Source organism: Ptychodera flava, chromosome 4 (genome assembly GCF_041260155.1).
Source record: "Ptychodera flava strain L36383 chromosome 4, AS_Pfla_20210202, whole genome shotgun sequence".
Classification (NCBI taxonomy): domain Eukaryota; kingdom Metazoa; phylum Hemichordata; class Enteropneusta; family Ptychoderidae; genus Ptychodera; species Ptychodera flava.
The window spans coordinates 45,250,625-45,275,557 of NC_091931.1; the positions used below are offsets into that span (position 1 = coordinate 45,250,625).

General features: G+C 37.2%; 2 long non-coding RNA genes across 2 annotated transcripts in view; one reads left to right on the forward strand and one right to left on the reverse strand.

Annotated features, from left to right (window-relative positions):
- Positions 1–24,933, forward strand: part of LOC139130537 (uncharacterized) — a 94,695-nt gene that overhangs the window by 54,595 nt on the left and 15,167 nt on the right. The window lies entirely within an intron of this gene.
- Positions 21,921–24,343, reverse strand: LOC139130536 (uncharacterized). Its single transcript, XR_011551898.1, has 4 exons — positions 24,221–24,343; positions 23,191–23,256; positions 22,283–22,486; positions 21,921–21,984 (listed from the first exon to the last, which is right to left on the reverse strand). It is a non-coding gene; the product is annotated as an uncharacterized lncRNA (long non-coding RNA).

Sequence of the window (24,933 nt, forward strand, 5' to 3'; positions counted from 1 at the left end):
AAAGCCATTCTATGATTTTCGGAAAATCTCAGAAGATAATTCCCAAAACAGTTACACTTCAGAATAATCAAATTAAAATCACACCACAGACCACACACCTGGGTGTTAACAGACAACATTCCATGAAGATAGACACCGACTTACTTATTAATAAAGCAAGAGCCACTGTTTACTCCCTACTGGGCGCAGGTCTTCATGGCCGTAATGGACTATCTCCACATATCTCAGCGCATATATGGACTGTCTATGTTCTACCAAGACTGTTATATGGATTGGAAGCATGTCAGCTCACAGAATCAAATATCTCTCATCTAGAGAAATATCAAAGTACAACCCTCAAACAACTCCAGTTTCTTCCAAATAGATCTGCATATCCAGCTACATACATCTTACTTGGAATTCTACCCATTGAAGCACAAATCCATATCAAGATTCTTACACTTTTTGGAAGCATTGTCACAAAAAATGGAATAGAAAGACAACTAGCTGAAAGGCAACTTTCACTCAAAACTCTCTCGGACAATTCCTGGTTCATAAAAGTTCGAAAGCTACTTTTCAACTACAATTTACCTTCTCCTTTTATGATTTTGCAAGACCCCCCAAGAAAAGAACATTGGAAACGCCTGGTCATTAGTACTGTACAGTTAACCTGGGAAGAAAAACTAAAGGATCAAGCCAAAGAGAAATCAACATTAAAATATTTAAACACCAACTTATACAAGATTGGATCCCCTCATCACATATGGACATCAGTAAACCAGAATACTCATGACATACAGAGGGCGTCAATTAAAGCTAGACTCCTTACAGGAACGTATACTTTGCAGTCCAACAGAGCCGTTTTCAACCAATATAACGTTGACCCTACATGCAAATTATGTAACCTCGAACCAGAAACAAGACAACATTTCCTCAGTGCCTTACAGATGTAAGGTTGAAATACCAGGTCAAGCTCCAAGAAATCATTCCACAGTCAACATACAGGATAACAGTACTTAACCCCGAACTTTTTACACAGATAATCTTAGACTTTACAAGACACCCGGATGCGAACAAGCTTTTAAATTATACACATATCATCGAACTTTGGAGTAGGGAGTACCTATATACAATCCACACCAAGCGTGCAGTTTTGCTGACGAACGGAAAGGGAGAGTTGGACAGACCACCTTAATATCTTCTTTTATTTTGTGTTTTTTAACTCTACGTCTTTTTCCTTAGGCGGTGCTGCGACAAATCACGCAGGGATATAAGCTCAAACAACAACAACATGTCCATAGGTGTGAATGGGTGCTGAATAACAATAGATTATGTAACACTATGTCATGTCAAACTTGTTCTAAGCGTCGCTCAGTGGTAATGTACGTTGCTAGGACAATTTTTGCCCATTTTGAACTTTTACAAGCCACATCTACAACCTGCCCCGAGCTTATTATGTATTTCGTGCAGAACTTTCATGTCATCAATGTAATACATGTAAACGTATAATCGTAAAGAATGTATTAAATGTAAAGAATGTATTTCGTGCAAGCCCATCTAGACCCGGCCCCGATCATAAAATGTATTTCGTGCAAACCTTTCGTGTAAAATATGTAAAAAATGTATTAAATGTAAAGAATGTCTTTCGTGCAGACCCGACTCAACCAAAGAATGTCCTTAGTAAATAAATAAATGTAAAAATGCATTAAATGTAATAGACATCAAATCAGGTCCAATAGTCGTTATCATTCAAGGTAACTATGAAATTTACCAGGTCCGAGGAACATATAGATGATGACAAAGGCAATGGGGTCATCTTGAACCACAAAATGGTGGTGGTACCAGGTGTCCGGAATGAGTAAGCGTACCCTGCCAGCTAGCCGCATCCGTCAAGATTGACCCAAAGCGACAAATCCATTGTTATTTGGTGAATTCAACAAATTACCTTGTGAGTCAAAATTGGGTATGCTGTCACTCATCATTTGAGAAACAGACAAGTCAAATTTTGATTCAGCATCTCCGTATCTACCGTAGAACTTCTTAAATGACTTCACTAATCTACTTTCAGAGAATCCTAACTTTTGAGCTAATAGGCTGTGTCTAACTCGAAAGTCTTCATATGAATGGCATGCTCTACTGTATCTAAGGAGTTGTGAAATATACACACCATAAGCTGGAGATGATCGTATATTGCTCGACAAAAAGGGGCAGTCTATGATTTCAAAATTGAAATCGTCTCTTTTGTCATACAGCTTAGTATATAGTGTATTATGTCTAATTTCAAACAATATGATGCCGAGTCCACACTTTCAGTTGTTTCTTATATTTCTAAATCATCTGGGTAGATGTGGTGTAGATAATTGGATATACCAGGATTGTTTAAACTCAATGTAAAGAATGTATTTCGTGCAGACCTTTCGTGTAAAAAATATAAAAAATTTATTAAATGTATTAAATGTAACATAAATGTAAAAAATGCATTAAATGTAAAGAATGTATTTCGTGCAGACCTTTCGTGTAAAAAATATAAAAAATTTATTAAATGTATTAAATGTAAAGAATGTATTTCGTGCAAGCCCAGCTGGACCCGACCAGACCATAGTATGTATTTCGTGCAGACCTTTCTTAAATGTAAAGAATGTATTTCGTGCAGACCTTTCGTGTAAAAAATGTAAAGAAAATGTATTAAATGTATTAAATGTATTTCGTGCAAGCCCAGCTAAACCTGACTCGACCATAGAATGTATATCGTGTAGACATTTCGTGACATAAATGTAAAAATGTTAAATCCTCAACTATTGGCCATAGATCAAATGCCCATCACCGAATGCGTTTTTGGTATTTCTTTAACCACAATAATCTGCACACGACATCAAATGATGACATTGACAATTTGACAATTTTGTGACTTAATCATATAATTGCGTCGCTGATGTATATTGCCATGGTACTAAAACTGTTCATCGATTCAAAATTGAAATCGTCTCTTTTGTCATATAGCTTAGTATATAGTGTATTATGTCTAATTTCAAACAATACGTCTAGGTATGATGCCGAGTCCACACTTTCAGTTGTTTCTTTTATGTTAATAAATCATCTGGGTAGATGTGGTGTAGATAATTGGATATACCAGGATTGTTTAAACTGAATGTAAAGAATATATTTCGTGCAGACCTTTCGTGTAAAAAATATAATCAAAGTAATCAGTTGAAAAATGCAAGTTTAATCGAATAATAGAATTTGTCCCTACATATAAATACAAAAAATAGGATTTGCGTTCCTATGATATAAAAGCAAGCATGGGGTCTCTGAAGTTACACGGGCATATATAAATAATGGAAGACCAAAATATTTCCATTGACAATGATTACATGACACAGAAGTATTAATAACTCTTTTACTATAGTAAATGAAGGAAGACAATTAATTTTAATAAAATGAACAAACAATGTGCATTTTTCAAGTTACACTATACAATGACAAAGAACAAACTCAGGAATGTACACAACAATTACAATAAAGTTAGATTAAAAGTTACTTTTGAAGTGCAACTTTGGAATTAATTTGAGTTGTGACAAGAATGATTCGAGATGGGTTGTTTTGTTGGACTGTTATGCATTTCAAATTGTGTAGGAGCAATGACATGACCAGGTCAAAGTAAGTGGATTTGGTATGATTGACAGTTGACATCTTTCACTATCGTTCATGTGCTCCCTGGATGTGAATGCCATGGGCTATAATTGGTTATTAATTATGGTCAGCCCTTCAGAAATCTGTTGAGAGAAAAAGGGATATACATATCAAAATATATGCAAATATATGCAAATGAACTAATTATGATACGGGGAACTCATGAAACTTTCAAAAATGTATTCAAAACAATATTCCAAAATGTAAGTATGATGACTCATGGCATGCTCATTAAGCAAAAGCATATATGTTAAGCGAAACTTGGATCAAATTCACTCCATTCAGTTTTGTTGATGGCTTAATTTAGCTAATTATAATATGAGATACTCATAAACTTCAAGCATGACTTAAAGTAAGTATAGCTGCTGAAGCTTAGAAGTCATATCAAATTAAGTTACAAATATCACATTCACTTTCAACATATAGGCCAAGCACAGAATTTCATTTTGTACAAGTTTTAAATCAGAGTTACATGGTCATCATAAATGTATTTTAGTAAATATAACCAATGTACTTCAAGAAGTCCAATCAAATGAATTTTGATACATTGCCTTATCAAAGTTTCATTAAATATGCAAATGATCTTAATATGAGATACTCATAAACTTCAAGCATGACTTAAAGTAAGTATAGCTGCTGAAGCTTAGAAGTATATCAAATTAAGTTACAAATATCACATTCACTTTCAACATATAGGCCCAAGCACAGAATTTCATTTTGTACAAGTTTTAAATCAGAGTTACATGGTCATCATAAATGTATTAGTAAATATAACCAATGTACTTCAAGAAGTCAATCAAAAGAATTTTGATACATTGCCTTATTAAAGTTTCATTAAATATGCAAATGATCTATTGAATAAAATGCCAAAGATATGAACCTTTTACTCCAACTAAAACTAGATATGATAAGCAAAACGCAAAGGACCAATTTAAATCGATGCACTGAATATTGATATACAGCCTAATTACAGACATTAAACATGAAAATGAGCTTGACATAAGAATCTAACTCTTCGTGAACCATTTGTTTTGCACGCTACAAATGAAAATGAAAGCCAGAAAACAGAGAATGAAGGGCTGTACTATTTACATGTGTGTACAAGTAAATTCCGTATCTGTTGAAGTATAGAACTTATGAAATCATTGTGTTGTTGTTATTGTCAGGCCCGACACCATAATGCCAACATTTAGCAGGAGAACACTCACTAGACGAGTATTATTGCAAAATAATTTTTTATTTTTTATGGCAAAAGTTTGCCACCAGATTTGAAATCAGGTGGCAATTACGAAAACTCTGGTTGCAGTTTAACACATTATGTGATCGGTATAATAAAACATTTTCTCATTGCCACATACTCTTTCTAATTTATAAATTCTTGAAAATATGATGAGTACACGTCACAAAAAGTCGACCCATACTGCAGGCCTCAAAAAAATTTTTTCAACTTACTAGTCGTGGGACACGTGATGATTCATTTTTACTTGCCCGAGAGGAAAAATTACTTGCTCTAAATTTATAATAATTGTACAAGTAACAAGAGTTTGGGCATATTAAGTGAATCCAAAGAGGAAAAAAGCAGATTGAAACATGAACTACATTTTGTTAAAATGAAGGACCATTATCAAATCTGAAATGTAGCACAAGAAATGTGAGAATACTTTTGTCTTTTCTGTAGATTTGGCCATCTAGAAAACATCTTGGAATTTTTCCACAACCTAATCCAAAATTAAAATCTTTACATAAGATCAATAAGATTGTGTAACTTTCAGATTTTCTCCATTAAGCAATATCTTTAATTTACAATGTCCTTGGCTTGCTGCCGGGGCTGGATGCTGCTCTTTATTATCAAGCTGAGATCACAAACAACTACTCTGCTAGTGTTTATCTGCCAATCATACGCACATGTACTATCTGCAACCCTTGTATCTGTTTACATATGTTTACTCACTGAGCACAGCCGTCTTTCAAAGTTTTATTTTGATAAATGTATTCGTGAAGAAAGCAGATTCAAGTTTCGTTTTCGTTACTCTTCAGTGCAGATTTGTTTTCTCTAAGTGAGAGCCGATTCCTAACAACCAAGGTCAGTAATTGAAACTGTCTGCATCTCACGCACTACGTAGCTGCAATATGTGGCCTCCTTGGTCGACTGAGCTCGTTTCGACTACGATACTAAACTTGTACTTTTCAACCGAGGGTTGATTAAGCGTTTCACACTAAGCATTGCCGAGATCCATGGCTCCAAATAAAGTTTACATCCATTTACCAAGCTCAATGCAAGGTGCAATTACACTCTCGAGTGAAGTCGACCGCCATACACTTGCACAAAGAGAATGGCAACCACTGTCAAGGGCATACCACTTTACGGCACACATAGAAAACAGTAAGTTGACTCCTCGTACGTTGGAGAGAACATGTCGCAAATCTCTAATTTTACGACTTTTGTGTTTTACAACAGCAAGAACAATTATTTTGCGATGTTGGGCGGGCGGATTTCCAAGGGTTTTCAGAAGAAAAAAATTCTCAGGGTTGAAGGACTTAAAATGATTGTAGGCGTGTACAGACGTAATGAAATACCTTTTCAAGTTGAATTGTCCAGAGCTTAATTAAATCAACCGCTGGTGCACTTGCCCATCGGACGGGAAGCATATTGATTTTACTTGCCCGAACGCAAAATTCACCAGCCACGGCCGAGCGTCGGGCGATAGGAAATTTTGAGCCTCGTACTGGCTAATGAATTGCAAGTATTTATTATTATTTAAATCATGCAGGCTGCGGTTTTGCTTGTTTTCAAATGTCACAACATGCTTTTATCTTGTGCCGTATGACTGCATATGTGGCTATCACAAAGGGCAACAACATGTCAAGTGTACAAAAGCTGCTGTCATCGATATGGAGATTAGCCAATCACAAGTTTGCAATTGGATACACGCTATGTTTTCATTCATGCCAAAATGTCGCAATTAGTTTGTTTTATTTTGCTAATGAGTCTTTCCGCTGTCAGACAACGCGTCTTCCTTCAGTGTTCCTTCATTCAAGCCGTAGGATCGATGACAATGATGACCCAAAATTTAGTGGTAGAAAAATGCCACCATAAAAAAAATATTGGTGGCAGATTGACAGGTTTTGGTGGCAAATGTACCAGGCGCCAAATGTAAAATAATTATTTTACACATTAGAAGAACATATTCATACGAAAAGGGTGTATTTGCATGCATTTATCAATAAAAATAAACTACTATAGCATAAGTATAAATAAATCAATACAGATATAAGTAAATACATATATGAGTGAAAAAACATACATATATGTGAACCAATTCACACAAGACATGAAGACAGACACATACATACATACGTGCATACGTACGTGCATACATACATACATACGTACGTGCATACATACATACATACATACATACATACATACATACATACATACATACATACATACATACATACATTCATACATACATACATACATACATACATACATGCACTCACGCACGCACATACATACGTGCATACGTACGTGCATACGTGCATACGTACGTGCATACATACATACATACATACATACATACATACATACATACATACATACATACATGCATGCATGCACTCACGCACGCACGCACGCACATACATACATACATACATACATACATACATACATACATACATACATACATACATATACACACATACAGGATCGAAAAGTTTACATGAGGGGAACGAAGTACGCATGCGTATATCCACTCGCACACACACACACTGCTACTCGGAAAAGTTTACATGAGGGGGAACGAAATACGCATGCGTATATCTACTCGCACACACACACTGCTCTGAAAAGTTTACATGAGGGGGAACGAAGTACGCATGCGTATATCCACTCGCACACACACACTTACACACTCACACACACACACACACAACAAACACAACACACACATTGCTACTCTCTCTGAGATACACACATCACTGACGCGACGATCTGCAGGCCCGGAAGTGCCACACCGGGGAGCTCACTCCTAACTCGGACTCTACGTACCTCGCGGCGTCGAAGGCTAGTGACGATGACAAAGATGTGCGACACTTTTTCTCTTTCTTGCCTTTGTGTCGTGAGTCGGGTTCGTACAGGGCTTTACACAGTGGTAAAGTGGTAGCCGGCCTGAGTAATACTACACTGCTTAGAGGCCCCGTAAGGGTTTCTGACTTAATGGTACCTGCCATGCCGGCGAAGTTCTGCTGGGGTTAACGGCCCAACCCAGGCCAATAAAACACTGGGAGTCGTGTATTACAGCTCTCTGCCATTCGGCTTATATTCTTTAATGGTTAAATACAGCATTCAACAGGAACTACAGCAACAGCTTACTGGAACTAAAGCAACAGCTTTACTGCTAAACTCTCTGCTCTCTAAACTCTCTGCTTATACTCAGGATCGTACGTAGCTCCACTCAGCAGGGAATGAATGTCTGGAATGCCAAGTATGCCGGTAGAGTTGACTTTTCAGATCCTAAGAATCAGATCCTCAGATCTCAGACCTCAGATCCTATAACTTCAGACGCAGATTCGAATTTACAAGCCTTTTACAATACCCGTATTACAGTATGATTGCAATATTTAAAATAATAATTTACAAATGACATGTACAAGGCAGTTATGAAAACAAAAAAAGTCTACATAAACGTTTTCGCTCAACAAGTTTCAACGAACACGGGGTCTACAATTACAGATTAGCTAACTTGCTTCTTCCGACCCCTGTATTCTGATTTAGCCCGGGTCACTGGCCTCCAACATGGATTAGTTATGTTCCCTCGCCATAAATATTACGAACGATGGTAAAATACGGACTGTCGATAGCCAGCATTTACATGATCGTCGCGGTCTTGATCGTTCTATCGCGCGCGGGTGTGTTTATCTCTATGAGGGAACGTTCACGTGATGACATAACAAGTGAATCATTGCGCACCCTGTCTTCGACAGATGACGTTCTGATTTGAGATCGAAGTTTTTAAGTTCAAGATTCAAGATAGAAATAACATAATTTCTAAAGCCTTTCCAAATCTAAATTATATTTTATTTATCAGTATATTACATCAAACTTTGAAAATTGTGAAATTTTAATTATGAATCTGCCTCTGAAGTTATAGGATCTGAGCTCTGAGCTCTGAGGATCTGAATCTGAGGATCTGAGGATCTGAATCTAAGGATCTGAAAAGTCAACTCTACCCAAGTATGCCCACTGGAACTAGACAGCAACGGAGTACGGAGAACTGGAATTTTCAAACTAATATTAAGAGCCACTGTGTATTTTCTAATAAACTCATTTTGCACGCCTACGGCATTTAAGTGCCTGATGTACAAGGCAGTGGTATATTTTTTACGAATTTTCATTAGTTCTACGCGTGAATTTTTTGATCGAAAAATTGATGCTTTGTAAAGTTTGGTCAAACATCAAATGTATTCACTTTTCCCCGGACGTTTTTTGATGAAAGTCATATGGTCAACCCGGTCAATGTAGTATCATTCGACTCTTAATGGTACGAAATGTGTCAAACTGTCATCCGACCCCTATCGACCCGTAGCGTTTTCACGTAAGGGGTGGACCATTTGATATCCTGGGGGGGGGGCTTGGAAGATTTGGGGAAAAAAAAAGATGCCAGGTGGAGTTGCTCGAAAAAAAAAATCTGGCTTTAAGTGGCTGATGGAAAAACAATTATGGACCATTGCGACTCGGAAAAAAAAAATCTTGGCAAATTGTTCGATGCACACTGCAGCATCAATAAAAATCAAGCAGTAGCTCTGGAGTTTTATAAAGCATAAACCATTTCAAGCTTGAGGATCAATAACTGAATATGAACAATTGTACTGTATACATGACCTTCTGATTAGAGGAAGTATGCTGAAATTGAAATTGCTCACCAGTGTTTTCCAGAAATGTGTAAATCTGAATGTATGGATTTTGTCAAATTACCACAAGAAGAGAGACAGCCTGCAAACATTTTACTATTATCGTTTGCGTATAGAAAACTCATAACAATGAAAAAATGCGTAGAGACTCAATCCAATGCGTAATATTATCATGCATCGGATCAACTCTCTACACATTTTTTCATTGTTATGAGTTTTCTATTTACGCATGTTTTATTCGTAAATGCGAACACTGTTATAGTGAATTATCTTACCAATGTTTTTCTTTACAAAAGCGAATGTGTTTTGATTAGAATTGAATGAGTTTGATGGTTTGGGGGAAACTACTATGTGGTAATGAAGAATGGGAAATGGGCAATGAAATGAGCAGACAGCAGGTGATTTAAGATTAAATGTTAAATCTTCACTGCAAATAAAACCATAAGTGTGTCATAAATAATACAAACAAAACAAAATCATGTTTGTTTGTTTTGTTGTATGTGAGCCACGTCTAAGACACACAACAAAAGTACTGTTTCAGTCTGTAAATGTCACCTCAGATGCCACCAGAGAAAACCATTTCCACTCCAAAATTTCATTTTTCGCCTTGCAAGAGGGGGGACACCCCCCTCTCGCGCTCTCCCCCCCTCGTTCGCTACGCTCACTCGCCACTCAGTCGCTTCGCTCCCTCGCAGTCAACCCGTCTACTTTCTTAAATTACCCGCCTACTTTCAATGTAAGGACAACACTGACAAGTAAATGCCATAAATGTACATGATTTTACAAATATTTTTTTGTAAAGTGAATCAAAAATGTACATGTATTTACATATCTTTATTTAGTTTCTTGAATATAGTCTGTGTGCGATAGAACAGCATCTTGTTACTGGGTTTGAAAAACCAAGCAAACAAACATTGCACTGAAATTTGGTAAAAAAAATATATATTTCGAAGAAGGAAAGTGAAAAAAAAAGTTGCTAGCATATGCCCTGTAAAAAAAAAATAATTCATGATGAAGCACGTGGGAAAAACAATAATGGCTCTCCACCAATCTTCCAAGCCCCCCCCCCCAGGATATCAAATGGTCCACCCCTAATGGGGGCTTTCTTTCTGCCTACTTTTAGTGATTTTCTAAAATGTGGACGCCTTATGTAAACATAGCCAGGCCGTCAGGCCTGCAGTTGAGGACCGGGGCAGCAGGTCACCTCGACCCCTGTCCGTTTCGACCCAAGTAATTCACACCCTCTTGTCGTTGTTTGTGGTCAAATCAATCCCGGTGCCTTAGTCACTTCGACCTCAGTCAGTTTTCATGTTACATGTACCTGACAACGTTTTACTGAGTACATTATGCAACTTGTTTCTGTGAGAAAAACTGCTGGCTTCGCTACAACAATCCACGGGGTAGCTGTGATATCGCAGCGGTACTTGTGGCGTGTCGAACGCGCTCGGGTCATTGGTTTGGGGTCATCGCCACAGTCCCTGTGGCGATGACCCCAATGACTCGATCGCGTTCGCCACGAGTACCGCTGCGATATCACAGCTATCCACGGGGCTGTGAACACTCTGATACTTGTGGGAGGCCTGGGGTACCCTGGCCCCATTGTCATTTACTGACTGGGGAACGTGTCTCACTGAAGTACGGATGGATAAAGCATGTCATTTACTGATTTTTGGAAATAAAGCATTCGTCATTATCGCAATTGCTTGCCATATGCGGCAAGATTGGATGAGCGAGGCCGGTCCGCTCGCCTTGGTGTCTTGACGCCAAATGAGCCTATTTCCGGTTTAGGCGTTGGGCTTACAGCAATGCATTATAGGATATCTTCCAGGGCGGCGTGGATCAACAAATGCGTGGATCAGTGTGTGTGTGTGTGCGAGTAGATATACGCATGCGTATTTCGTTCCCCCTCATGTAAACTTTTCAGAGCAGTGTGTGTGTGTGTGTGTGCGAGTAGATATACGCATGCGTATTTCGTTCCCCCTCATGTAAACTTTTCCGAGTAGCAGTGTGTGTGTGTGCGAGTGGATATACGCATGCGTACTTCGTTCCCCTCATGTAAACTTTTCGATCCTGTATGTGTGTATATGTATGTATGTATATATGTATGTATGTATGTATATGTATGTATGTATGTATGTATGTATGTATGTATGTATGTATGTATATGAGTGTGTGGGTTTGTGTGTATGTGCGTGCGTGCGTGCATGAGTGCATATGGGCTATGTATGTATGTATGTATGTATGTATGTATGTGCGTGCGTGCGTGCATGAGTGCATATGGGCTTGTGTATGTATGTATGTATGTATGTATGTATGTATGTATGTATGTATGTATGTATGTATGTATGTATGTGCGTGCGTGCGTGAGTGCATGTATGTATGTATGTATGAATGTATGTATGTATGTATGTATGTATGTATGTATGTATGTATGTATGTATGTATGTATGTATGTATGTATGCACGTACGTATGTATGTATGTATGTATGTATGTATGTATGTATGTATGCACGTACGTATGCACGTATGTATGTATATGTCTGTCTTCATAGGTCTTGTGTGAATTGGTTCACATATATGTATGTTTTTTCACTCATATATGTATTTACTTATGTCTGTATTGATTTATTTATACTTATGCTATAGTAGTTTTTTATTGATAAATGCATGCAAATACACCCTTTTCGTATGAATATGTTCTTCTAATGTGTAAAATAATTATTTTACATTTGGCGCCTGGTACAAATGCCACCATTGTCACCGATTATTTCGAACACAGTATTGTATCATATTGCTGCACCAAAATCGACCCATTCCGATGCTAGAATCTGCATGCCGAAGCTGAACTGAACGGAACGTTGCAAGTATAACGTACATATACACTAAACATTATATACTATATGTAATATATACTAAACAAAAATTACTATTTTTCCATTGTCAAATCCCCACCTGTTGAGCGTACCGTAGCGATCAAATTTGCAGCTTCCGGAATACGATGTCCGATCAATTCCTCTGCACTCCTGTCCCCGCGGAAAACACTGATAAGTGCACTACACGGAATAACCAAAGAAAAAGAACCCCAAAAACGAAAACTAAACAAAACGCGGTAAAACCTAGCTTTTATACCCCATAGCAGCGGGAACAGAACTATTGGTTCAAAGATCATGAGGCCAATTGGCTATACAAAGTCTTCAAAAGTCATGCGTTAAAACAAAGTCTGTTTTCGATGATATTCACATGGTTACGTTATTCAACTTTAGAGTCCTATTTGAACATCAGGCTACACGAAAAATACGAAACAAATAAAAAACATTACGAAGAGCTATCGACAATGTCACAACCTTGCAAGACAATTAAGACATTCTGCTTGACACTTGGGCGATACAGGACCATTCGGGCCTCCGGCCCATCGGTTTTGTCAAATTGATCCGCTACTGAGTTGTTGTTCGTTCGTAAATGTTCATGACCCCGGGACGGCTATCGGTGTTTTGATGCATGCAGTGATGATTGACAGATAAACGTATCAAAGTAAACAAATTTTACAAATTTCACGTAGCTGACAAATCCTGTGATTGGTAGCGTTTAGATAATACACACTGTCAGTTCCTATATGGATAGAGGGACTGTGGATAATAGTTGCCGCGTTCTCGGAATTCAGTCTGTTTTACCCAGAAACGAACCGCTGGTCTCCATAGTTACGATGTAAATTTTGGCCTTGAAGTGATCAGTATTTAAGTCCGTGGTTAATGTTGTGTTAAACATTATAACTCAATCGTGTTTTTGCTGTCTTTTTGAACATTGCAACTTTCTGAATAGTGGAATTTCACTTGCAGAATGGACGTCTTTCATACGTTTATGATTGCAGCTTCTTGGATGGTTCAGTACGCAAGGGGTAATAGATTGCCTGTAAGTTTCATCGGGAAAAAGCGATAGCCGTCACAGAGTTGCTCTCGGCCTCTACCTTTCACAAAAACGTCAGTATCGAAGTTTTCATCTTTTAAACTGGTGTGGCCATTTTGATTTCGACTTTCAAATCTTAAGTTGTCACCTAGGAATTTGTTTTGGCGTACGCGGTTGCTGCTACGAGCAGCTGGTTTGCCAACGTGGGTTTTGCGTTCATCACACGTCCTGTAGACGACAGACTGCCAAAGTATATTGCTTGAATTTCACTATCACTTCACCATCAATGCTTTCATCTAACGTTTATCCTTCGATTCACATTATTATAAGACTGCAAACATTTAGCAACTCAAGTTGTGCGTGTATGATATGAAACACGGCAGGAATAATAAAAAAACAGACCGTAAGGAGATGAACGCGCACCGGTACATGTCACTGTCCCTCGTGAAGGGACTGTGTTTATGTCGATAAAATAAAATAAAATAACACCATTGAAAATGGAATGCTGCACGAGAGAGAGAGAGAGAGAGAGAGAGAGAGAGAGAGAGAGAGAGAGAGAGAGAGAGAGATGAACTGGTAACTGCTCGCTCCTACCGCATCTTTCTCACGTTTATTTACATTCTACAAAGCTACGAGAAAAAGCCGGTCGATTTTTTCCACTGAAAACTGGAGCGTAAACAGAGATACTGTATAGAGATACTAGTACTTTCGGTCGAGCGGAACGTCAATTGGGAAAGGGCAAAGCGTACGGCAGTTAACAAAAGTTATCGGAGCTATCTATGCTTAATTATTTGCAGTCCTGTGATCAGACATGATTCGTAACACTCTGAAAAAGCCATAAAATAACTTACCTGCTGTATATCAACAACATATAACTGTACGGTTCTCAAAGAAAGCTACGTTAAATACGTCACTCAGCTGTTGCATACCGATCACCATACAGATACCGATCACGGTTGTTGCAGGTACATCATGTTGGCCTTGGATCAACTGTGTTCATGACGACATTGACTATGCGCTTGCGCACTTGATGTTGCACGTGATCTAGGGCTGGACCGTTAGTACTAAAAGGTGGGGTTTTCAATACTCCATATAACTTTTGTCTCCATAGGACCTTGCCACCAATTTCCTTACTTTGATGTTTGTTTGTTTTTTTTAATAAAAGTTTCATCAGCCTGTTACATAGTACTGGAGATTTCCCATCATGATGGTGGTCTACTGTGCCTCCCATGTGTAAATATATTCACAGACTGGTTTTTAAAATTCTGAAAAAGTACTTTTATGGGCACCTTTCTTCTAAATTACTATTTCAAATGATTTAGAAAAATGTGCTTGATTGAGAAAGAAGATAGCGTTTTTGTAAATTTTTCCACTGATTGTGTCTTCAGCAATACAGAATAAGGTGATGGAAAGTAGGGAGACTAGTTGCACTTATTTTGTGAAACAAATGGATATTGATTTATTCCAAGCAGAAAGACAAAAGAAATTCACATGCTGACTTTTCAGAGAATGACCCCTTCAGTTTGTCATAACCTACTATCCAAAAGTCTGGCATTTATAGTACCTGCAGAATGACTTGTATGGTTATTTAATGATTTCTTTGAAATTTATAGATGTAATTTAATTATACATCCAGAGGTTTTATATTACTGCTTTCAGGCTTAACAATAAAAAGTTATAAACATTCTAACGTTGCGTGTAAAAATCAAACTGAATTGTGGATAATTTATTGTACCGTGTGTTAATGCTACCTTAGGTAGAATAAGTAGACTACCAAGAGGCTATGCAAAATTTACTCATGGCATAGGATTGCATATAGAAATGTTCGAAAACAATCTAGGAATAGAGGCAATTTTCTGGTATTTCCACAAATGATTCATTGAAAGATGCTTTGTTGAAAAATATAAAACCATGTCACCATGCTTGATTTAAGACAACATCATAGTTGTAGGATTTCCTTTGAGAAGCCACTGATGCAAAAGTGCTGACTCTGCACTTTTTCATAAGTTTTAATACATTAATAGGTGGCATCTTTGTTATTGGATCAGTAACTTCATACCTGATGTTTGTATCGAAAATACTACACGTAGAAGACATGTATTTAACCACTGTAGTAATGCAATGTACACGGCATTTTGTCAACTTTGGTCAAGACTATACTGATATGTATTCCTCAGTAGTAAAGTATCTTAAATATCTAATTAGTTATTAGTATTGCAAAAATGGTAAACCACCAATACTAATGTTATATCAGAGTATTTTCAATATATTTAGAAAGTTTTGTCAACTTTGCTCATGTCAATCCAGATATATATCTGTGATGAGGAAAGTTAATTGCATACACAAATGGACAGTGTCATTCTTTGTCAAAATTGTTAGACAGACAAACAAACAGAAAGACAGACAAACACAAAGAGAAACATACACAGAGAATTTAAAACATCAGTTACTGTAGCACAAAAGCTCATTCGAATGAACACACAAGCTAAAAACCCTAGTCACGGTAATACTATTTCCAAGTCCTCTGTGCCCCACTCCTCATAATTTAGTGCATCCTCCCTTGCTATGTAAATGAGCAAAAATAAGTCAAAATATTATTTCAAAAATTAATTTCTGCTGAACTATGCAACCAACAACCCCAAAACTTTGTCAGATCTAGTTTCCATCCTAACAATTCTGTGTACCTAATTTCATGACATTTGATGAATGAGTTTGAGAGATATCGACGATATACAAATCCATAACACACACACAGACACACACACATACATATTACAGACACACATACAGACTAACAAACGCCAACCTATGACATTGGTCCACACTTAGGTGGGCGAATGTATATCGTGAAGACCTTTCTTGACATAAATGTAAAAAATGTATTAAATGTAAAGAATGTATTTCGTGCAAGCCCAGCTAGACCCGACTCAACCAAAGAATGTATCTAGTGTAGACCTTTCGTGACATAAATGTAAAAATGTTAAATCGGCAACTATTGGCCATAGCTCAAATGCCCATCGCCGAATGCTTTTTTTTGGTATTTCTTTAACCACAATAATCTGCACACGACATCAAATTGATGACATTGACAATTTTGACAATTTTGTGACTTAATCAATAATTGCGTCGCTGATGTCTATTGCCATGGTACTAAAACTGTTCACCGAACATCTTGACTTTCATTGCACATAACTTTGACTAATGTCAAGTATGCACTGTCCTAAACTAAACGCCGATAAGGGGTATTCCAATCTTTCTGTCTCGATAATGATCATGTAACAACTTAGCCCAGTTTTTGAACCACTCTTTTTTGAGAGTGTTGATTTGGCTGAGCTGTTCTGCCTGTTGCTTCTCTGCTTGGTGACTGGATGCTGTATGTTTTGAGTTCGAAACCGATTGAAAACAGCGTATTGTTTCAGTCCCTTATTAATACTATACACAACCGTAATCTGCTTTTCGCTTAAGTGTACATGTTCATTCCGTATGTCTTGAACGTGTCGTGTTCCTCCATAGCGTGGATAAATAAGTCGGTACACTGGTTCCCCAAGCCCAGAACTTTTTAATTCATCGACATGAAAACGCCACTACTAAGATATCACACCAGCAGTACGAATACTAAAATAAAATCTTAGAGGGTTTGGAGAAACATCTTTCCTCAAGTTTTATTTTTCATTTTCCATTAACAATGCTGTAGGTAAATCTCCTCTTCTTTTCGTTACACATATTGTTTATTTAGTATGTTTGGTACAACATGACCACAGAGGTATGCGTTATATCCACGTTGCCAAATTTCTAAATTTGTTTTGGTCCATCTATTTGGAAAAATCATTTTAATTGCGATTCAGTTGACATCGCATGGGATAAGTCGACGGAGAACTTTGTACTTTAATTGTTAAGATAATAAAAAAGACGAAAATATTAGGCATAATCATAAATCAGTTTCAAAGATACTAAAAGTGTATGCATTGTAAACAGGTCAGTCGGGTTACCAGAAGCCCATCCATTTTTTAATTAGCCCGACGTATCCTACAGACCTTTAAGTCGCGTGCGTCGTCATGTGACGATTTGAATGAATCACAGACACCTTCTATCAAATTGTCTCGGTCCTTCTACATTAGATCACAGTAAAATAATATCCTGGGTAGCCTGCGCAAATCTTACGAACTGCTTTGCTGAAAAGCATGACACTCTAAGCAGTATAATAGGTCTCGTCACCGTTTATCGGTGGAATTGACAGTTGAACCAATTGCATATTGTGTCGGAACGATGACTTACTGTTTATCCATCTATTTACACTACATTGATACCATTTTACCTTCCACCACTGATTCTATATCTTTCTTAATTTCTTTATAAACAAGTATACGTATTCAACTTTAGGGTCACAGTTTTTATTATAGCGTTGTAATAATTTTATCGGTAAAATCGGATGTGGCGATAATTATTGCGCAAAGTTTATGGACATGACAGTTTAATCTGAAAATCATATTTTCTGTAACCTTGTAAGGAACGGCGGATATTTCACTTGTCGATGGAATAGTATGACCATAACATCAGAAATAATTCGTCATGCTATAATAGCAAATGTTTGTGATGGAAATTCTCCGCATCAAGAAGAACAATCTTGTCGCTTGATCAGCTGCAGCGAAAAATGATGCTAGTCTACGGTGATTTATATTGATTTACTCTTAAACAACCAGCGCTAAATATCCGGCAAGTACTAGTTCTACCACCACTCTAAATGCAATATTTTCGTCAGATAAAGATAGATATGATGAAGTCATCGAACGGAATTATCTTAAAAATTATGACGTACATACCACTATCGACCATATGAGTGTAACAGCACTTTCAATCCAAATACCAAATCTTACTCTTAGCTCTTAGGCTGAGCCATATCGTGGTATTGTTAGAACTAGTTTGCTCTGTTCTGAAAAATGGTAATGTTATTAACGAGATTGCTAGAGACTGAAGATTTCTTATGAGTGATGCTTACCTATTACGTAGGAAATGTTTAATTTCATTGCAAAGGTGAAAGCAGTGTAGTTTGTCTCCGAATAATAAACACCCAGGTGAGAACCGAACATCGCGTAAAGCATAACGTTGAATGGTCAACCTCACAATTACTAAATATTTAGCTATGTATACATGAAAGGATAGAAATAGATCGACGGATAATTTACATCAATTTGAAATGCGTTCATTACTTATAACTGCTCATTACTTATAACTAATCTTGGAAACATTAACACAAATGAGGTGAGCAAAGAATGATTGCAAAGGATAATGGTCATGAATGTACGATTCCAAATAGTAGAATGGCAATGTGAACACGGAGAATTGCTTGACATTGAGTTTTCGCCTAAATATTAGTATCATCTAACGGGAAATTTGACGTTTGAGACGTCTACAAACAATTACTCTTGGTGATAAGTAGACTGACTCACCAAGACTGGTGTATACAGAGTACATTTAGGAAGCCGTCATAATTTACGGCCTGGGGGTCGGAAGAATAAGAGGGGTGTTACTAAAAAATTAAAAGCTGCAAGGAGGTTGCTCAAAATGTGGAGAGAAAGAAGGGGGTTAATCAATTTTTTTTGTGTGTGAACTAAATTGAAACAACTCTCAGATTGCACCATTCCACTCATCAATTGCCCAAATTTTTCTATGCCAGAGGGGGACACCCCTCTCGTGCGCCCCCTAGGGGTATTCTAACAGTTTTAAATGTAAAACAACAAATTTGAAGACACTTCTCAGATTGTAACACACGGCACCATTGCATACATCAATTTCTCAAAACTTTATTTCACGCAGGATAGGGACAACCCCTCTGACAATCCTCATCAGCCTCTGGCATGTTCTCCCTCCTCCTGTACTTTTAAATTCTGCCAATGTAGTCTGATGTCCTAGTAAGAACCCCGTCATAATACCAATCAAAATTAAACAATACTATGTGGTTGGTTACTGGTTATAGCGTGAGCTGTTATATTTATATTTATATTTTGTTGTGACTCTGAATTTAATTTTATGGTTTCACTTTTTTCAACTGGAATGAGATGACTGTTGATAAGTGAGAAGGAAAGGCCTACACCTATACTATTCAGCAATACTAAAGGTCTTTAGTATCGGTGAATTTGTGCAAATTTAACAAATAATTGTATCGATATTTAACTTTTCTAAGTCGGGGTCAGTCAAAGATGGGGTTACTCAAATTCATCATGATTGGCAGGGGGTACTCGAAATGTCGGAGTTTCCGATGAAATCCTTCAACCGACCCCCAAGCCGTAAATAATGGCAGCTTCCTTATGGATGCACAATCACAGATCAACGTCCCAACATATTATCCACTTAATCCCAATCGGATTGGAGTATGGCGCCTAGTCTACTAGCGAAAACATCGCAGTCAAAAATCCTCACCCTTAAAAAGACTAGTTCAATATCCGAGCCAAGTTGCTAGGATTTTTCTCACCACAACCTCTGCACACTCTGCTCATGACACATTTGCATCATACATACTTGCTATCATGCATCGAACTCCAACTTAATCAAAGCAATGAATACATCACTAAAGGAGGCTTTCGTCAAACGGGAAGAATATTATATGCATTATTCGCTTTCCAACCTATGTTTTTCTTCTTACCTGATCTCTGAAATTTTGTACAAACGGCTTCTAAATTGGAAACACCTCTGCGTACTTCACAATAATGAGTCTAGTCGCACTGAAAGATTCCCACAAACCCTTCCATGAAGTGGTATGGCCCTAGGACGAAATTATATCGACGAGCGACATTGTCCCCCTCATATCTTTTGGAATCAACAGTAAATGAATATATCGTCGACCAAACAAGATCGAAAAATCCAGACGAAAATAGCCATTAGCAAAATGTGCATGTAACAAACGGGGGTTATTATTTGAAGTTTAGCCGAGATCGTGCCATACTTGTGTGATTTATCTGTATGTTCCGCATTTTTTAGTGACCAATACCGATTGTACTGTCTTATGGGTTATATAAATTATACATGAACATGATGCTACACGTCGAAGGAAACAACCTAAGGTAGCTATATACTAACAACCACTTTCGGATTTTTATTTGTTTCTCAGTAGTAGAATTCCCAAATTCCAAAGTATATATTTTCTGAGAGCCTTGATATTGAGAAATCCGACCGTGCACGATTCACAGTCATTACTTGCATAATAGGCACGTGACAAGCGTTTCGCCGACCCTTCAAAAACTTGTTTTTTTCCTCCCTTTAGCGAACACACTGCAAGATTTCCCTTTGAAATTTATGCATTGACAAGCTTGACAATAACTTCAAATCCGTGTCTGCGATTATTTCTGCAAGTCTCAATTCAAATTATATGGCACGACAATTGCAATTTCTATAAAATATGCTGAGTTTTACTTGAATTTACTTCGCATCTCTCCTGCACGCCATTCCTATTTAGTAAATTTACCACTCTTGTCATCGTTCAAGATTTGAAAATAGCCATCATTGGAATGAAAATACTAGCATCTTTTATCCGATACTTGAAGGTATTCAGAAGTGTACCAACCTATCAAAAGGACCAACCATGATATGAACGGAAAACGTGACGTATATCACTCCACGACGTAGCTCAATAAGGTTGCAGATAAGTACCCAAACGTATGTTTTTCCTAGGATAAGTGCAGTATTAACAGTTGAGACTCAGAAATTCGCTCGATTTGTTGTGTCAGTCCTACAGCATCGACTTTAACGACAACGGCTATTGTATTGTCTATGAGATATGCACTTCCATGTCTAATGTGAAAATGTCTCTATAAATATCTGCAGATTGAGAATGAATTATTGCAATGCTAAAGGATAGTTGCTCGTAGATAATCAATAAGCCTTGATACGATAACAGAACACCATACAGAATTCATTTTCTCCTCTTAGTAATTTTACTTTTACAAATTCCAATAGCTTCTGGCTTACAAAGAGCTTAGCAATCTGCATCATGTCTTACCCTATCAACAGACTTGACGCAGTTATATATATATAAGGGACATATATGTTGAATAGCAGGTAAGATTTGTCTAAGATTGGAACTATCTTCCCCCTTCTTATGGTTATGTGTCGATAAGTAGTTTCTCAGAAGTACGCTTTCCACGTCTCCTATAACGTTATAATTACGGAAAAGAGTTGATGTTGGGATAAGTAGGGAAACACATCAGGAAAAATTGGAAGCCCACAAGAATACTAATGATGTTTCAGATGTCAGTTTAGTTTGTAAAGGAATTACTTTGAAAAGAATTCTTAACTTTGAAGCAGAACTCAAGAAAAGAATAAATTGTTTCACATCCATTTTGCTTACGAACTGCATTTTTATTTCCTTAAAACAGAGAATGAAGTAACTAAAGATTATCCATGGTCGACATGAAGGCTGTTATCTAGTGACTACATGTAACAGGGTCTTCGTCGTCATATCATAGACTTCTACAGTAAAGTCTTCTCAATAGCAACTGTAACTGCGTGTGATAGAAAACATTTCTGATCAGTAAATGAAATCAAGTTGTCTGTACATGCTTCTGTGTTATACCTGTTCAGTGAAGTACTGCCTCCATGGCCGCTTAAGACTTAAAATACCGATTTATGTCTTCCAAAACGTTAAATGTTTTCATGAATCAAGATAATTAAGACTTTCATAAAGAGATAACCATATTTTAAATGTCTGATGACAGACTGGTAATGAAAGAAAAGAAGACCATTATAAAACTGTAAACTCGCATGCACATACTGTGGCAAAATACTTCAATGAATACGTACATTCCCAGTTGTATTAAGAGACACAAGGACATCCACCTGGACATGCAGCATAAAAGAGGCAGGTAATAGGGTCGCAACAATCTAGTTCCGAATCGGCAGGCTCTGGGCCTCCAACGTGTATCAAGCCGTTGATGAAGTCTTCCTGAAATTGCCTTGGAGGCGTTAGATTAATAACGATACGAACAGGGATATCTCTGAAATTATCTGCAAAAAACCACGTTGACATTAAAAGATACATTTTGTGTGTTGGCAACACGGGATATTTTGAGAACATTAAACTAAAATTCAAATAGTCTTGCAATGAAAACAACAAAACTCCATGGTCCATGAAAATATAGGTTAAGCCCTTTTCTACTGAACATTCCACGGAACAACGCATTGAACATGAAATCGATAAAAAATGCAACGTGAATCCGGTTTGGTGTATATGATTTCTTTAACGAGAGGGCACATTTAACATCACACTTTGAAAAAAAATCAGTCGTTTGTTTCTAGTGAAAATGAATCAAACAAAGTGAAGACCCAAATGAGTAATATAGATGAAAGTACGCAATCAAATATATAGTAATCTTGGTCGAGCAAAGACGTTGGAGAAGGAGCTTTGATGAAGATGGTTAAATAGGCGTCCTTTATAATTTCATGTGACCTTTGTTTCTATGTGTATAAAATTTTAATGATCTTTTACCAAAACTTACTTCATTTTATAATTTATCATAAGAATCCTTTAACGATATTTGGATATTTTTGCCGTACAAAATATCAGTGTTAAGTGCTTAGTCGTATTAATAGTGAAAGGGAAAATAAATTTTAAAAAACTAAGGTTGGAATGAAGCCATTTAATGTAGAATAGATTCATAAGCGCGTTAAAATTCATCCTCACTGCCAGCCATTGACTTGGAGAAACTTACCAAATGATTCAACAGTTGCCACCACAACGCACAGTAGCGCCAGACAGAAAACAGCCTTCATGATTGCTAGAAAAAATCCCAGACAAATTAATGGTTGTTGACAGTCGGTATTTGTCAAGCTAGTCCAAAACATGTCAATTACATTGCGTGATGCACAGCGACAATAAAATGTTAAGAACATGAATTGAGTAATTTATAAAAATATTCGTTTTCAAGTGACCTCAAAGGACGATAAAGTACTCTTATCGACACCACCAGGTAATAATATTATGACCGAGCAGGGAAGAATTAAAATAAAAATAAGTTTTCAATGTACCGGCATTATGTTCAGGTGTACATGTTGTCTCAAATCTAACTATGGTCTTCCATTTTATTTAAAGATCCACTAGCTGTAACTTTAGTCATTTTTTAATTTGTTTGTTCTGTGTATCTTCTGCAGTTTCTGGTTTGAATCCCTGAACCATGGAGAAATTCCTAATAGTTAGCTCATAAATATTCCCTATATGAGTATAATCTGCATTGTTATTGTTCAAATTTTGTATTTAGCTCCGGACTAGAATACATTATCAACAATAACAATGGTCATTTCACATACACAGGCTGTTTTGGCAAGCAGGACCCCGGGCATTGGTCATGATGATCGGATCGGATTCTGTAGTTGATACATTGAAACAGAGTAGTGAAAAATTAGTCAAAAGTTACAGCTAATGTCCCTTTAAGTATTCGGCCAAAGTTGTCGATGCTTCATGCTTTCCGTTTAAATCGTAGCGGTATACCACGTGATAATTCGTCATCTATGATTTAGACCATGACAGAAATATGACTTTTCATGGGTTAAGTGGGGAAAATTTGACTAACAAATTTCTGCATGTCCATGATACAATGGATGTCAGTTTGACGAGGTCCGACTGGAAAGCGACAGAATGTAAAGTCGGTGATTTATTCAGAGCATGGCAAAGAATAAACCCATCCTTCCATGATGAAACTAAACAGCCATCTACAAGCGGAAATGAATATAAAACACTCTTACCGAAATAGGAAGGTACTGTAATGTTACAACTTTGACTTCTGAAACTTGACTTGCTGCCGTGTGTCGTCCTTCTCAGTTGTAAGGCTTTCTGTTTTCTTGTCTCCCTTTCCTCTTTTATTATGGACTGTGCGTGAGTGAAGCGTGATTTTAAAGTTTTAAATCTGTCTTCGTCAAAAGATTTATTGCAAGCATTTTCACATTTTACAACTTTCCTTCATTACTTTATGACGATATAGCTGTATACGTTTATGACCAATAAATTCGCTGTTGTCAAATGCCCCATCCATGGCCAGTAGTCAAAAATTCTGCACATTTTACATTTTTTACATTCATTCATGTACGAAATACATTGAATACATTTTTTACATTTATTACATGAAAGGTCTGCACGAAATGCATTCTTTACATTTAATACTTTTTTTACATGAAAGGTCTGCGCGAAATACATTCTAAGGTTGGGTCGGGTCTAGCTGTGCTAGGAGGAAATACATTCTTTACATTAAATACATTCTTTACATGTAATACATTCTTTCACGAAAGGTCTACACGAATTACATTCTTTACACTAAATGCTTTTTTTTTCATACCATGTCCGCACAAACTATCAGGACTTGGTTGGGAGGGACGGCCCGACCTTATCGTGAGTTTAGGCGGGCCTTGCCTGAAATACATTCTGTACAATTAATACATTTTTTCGTAAAAATGTCCGCACG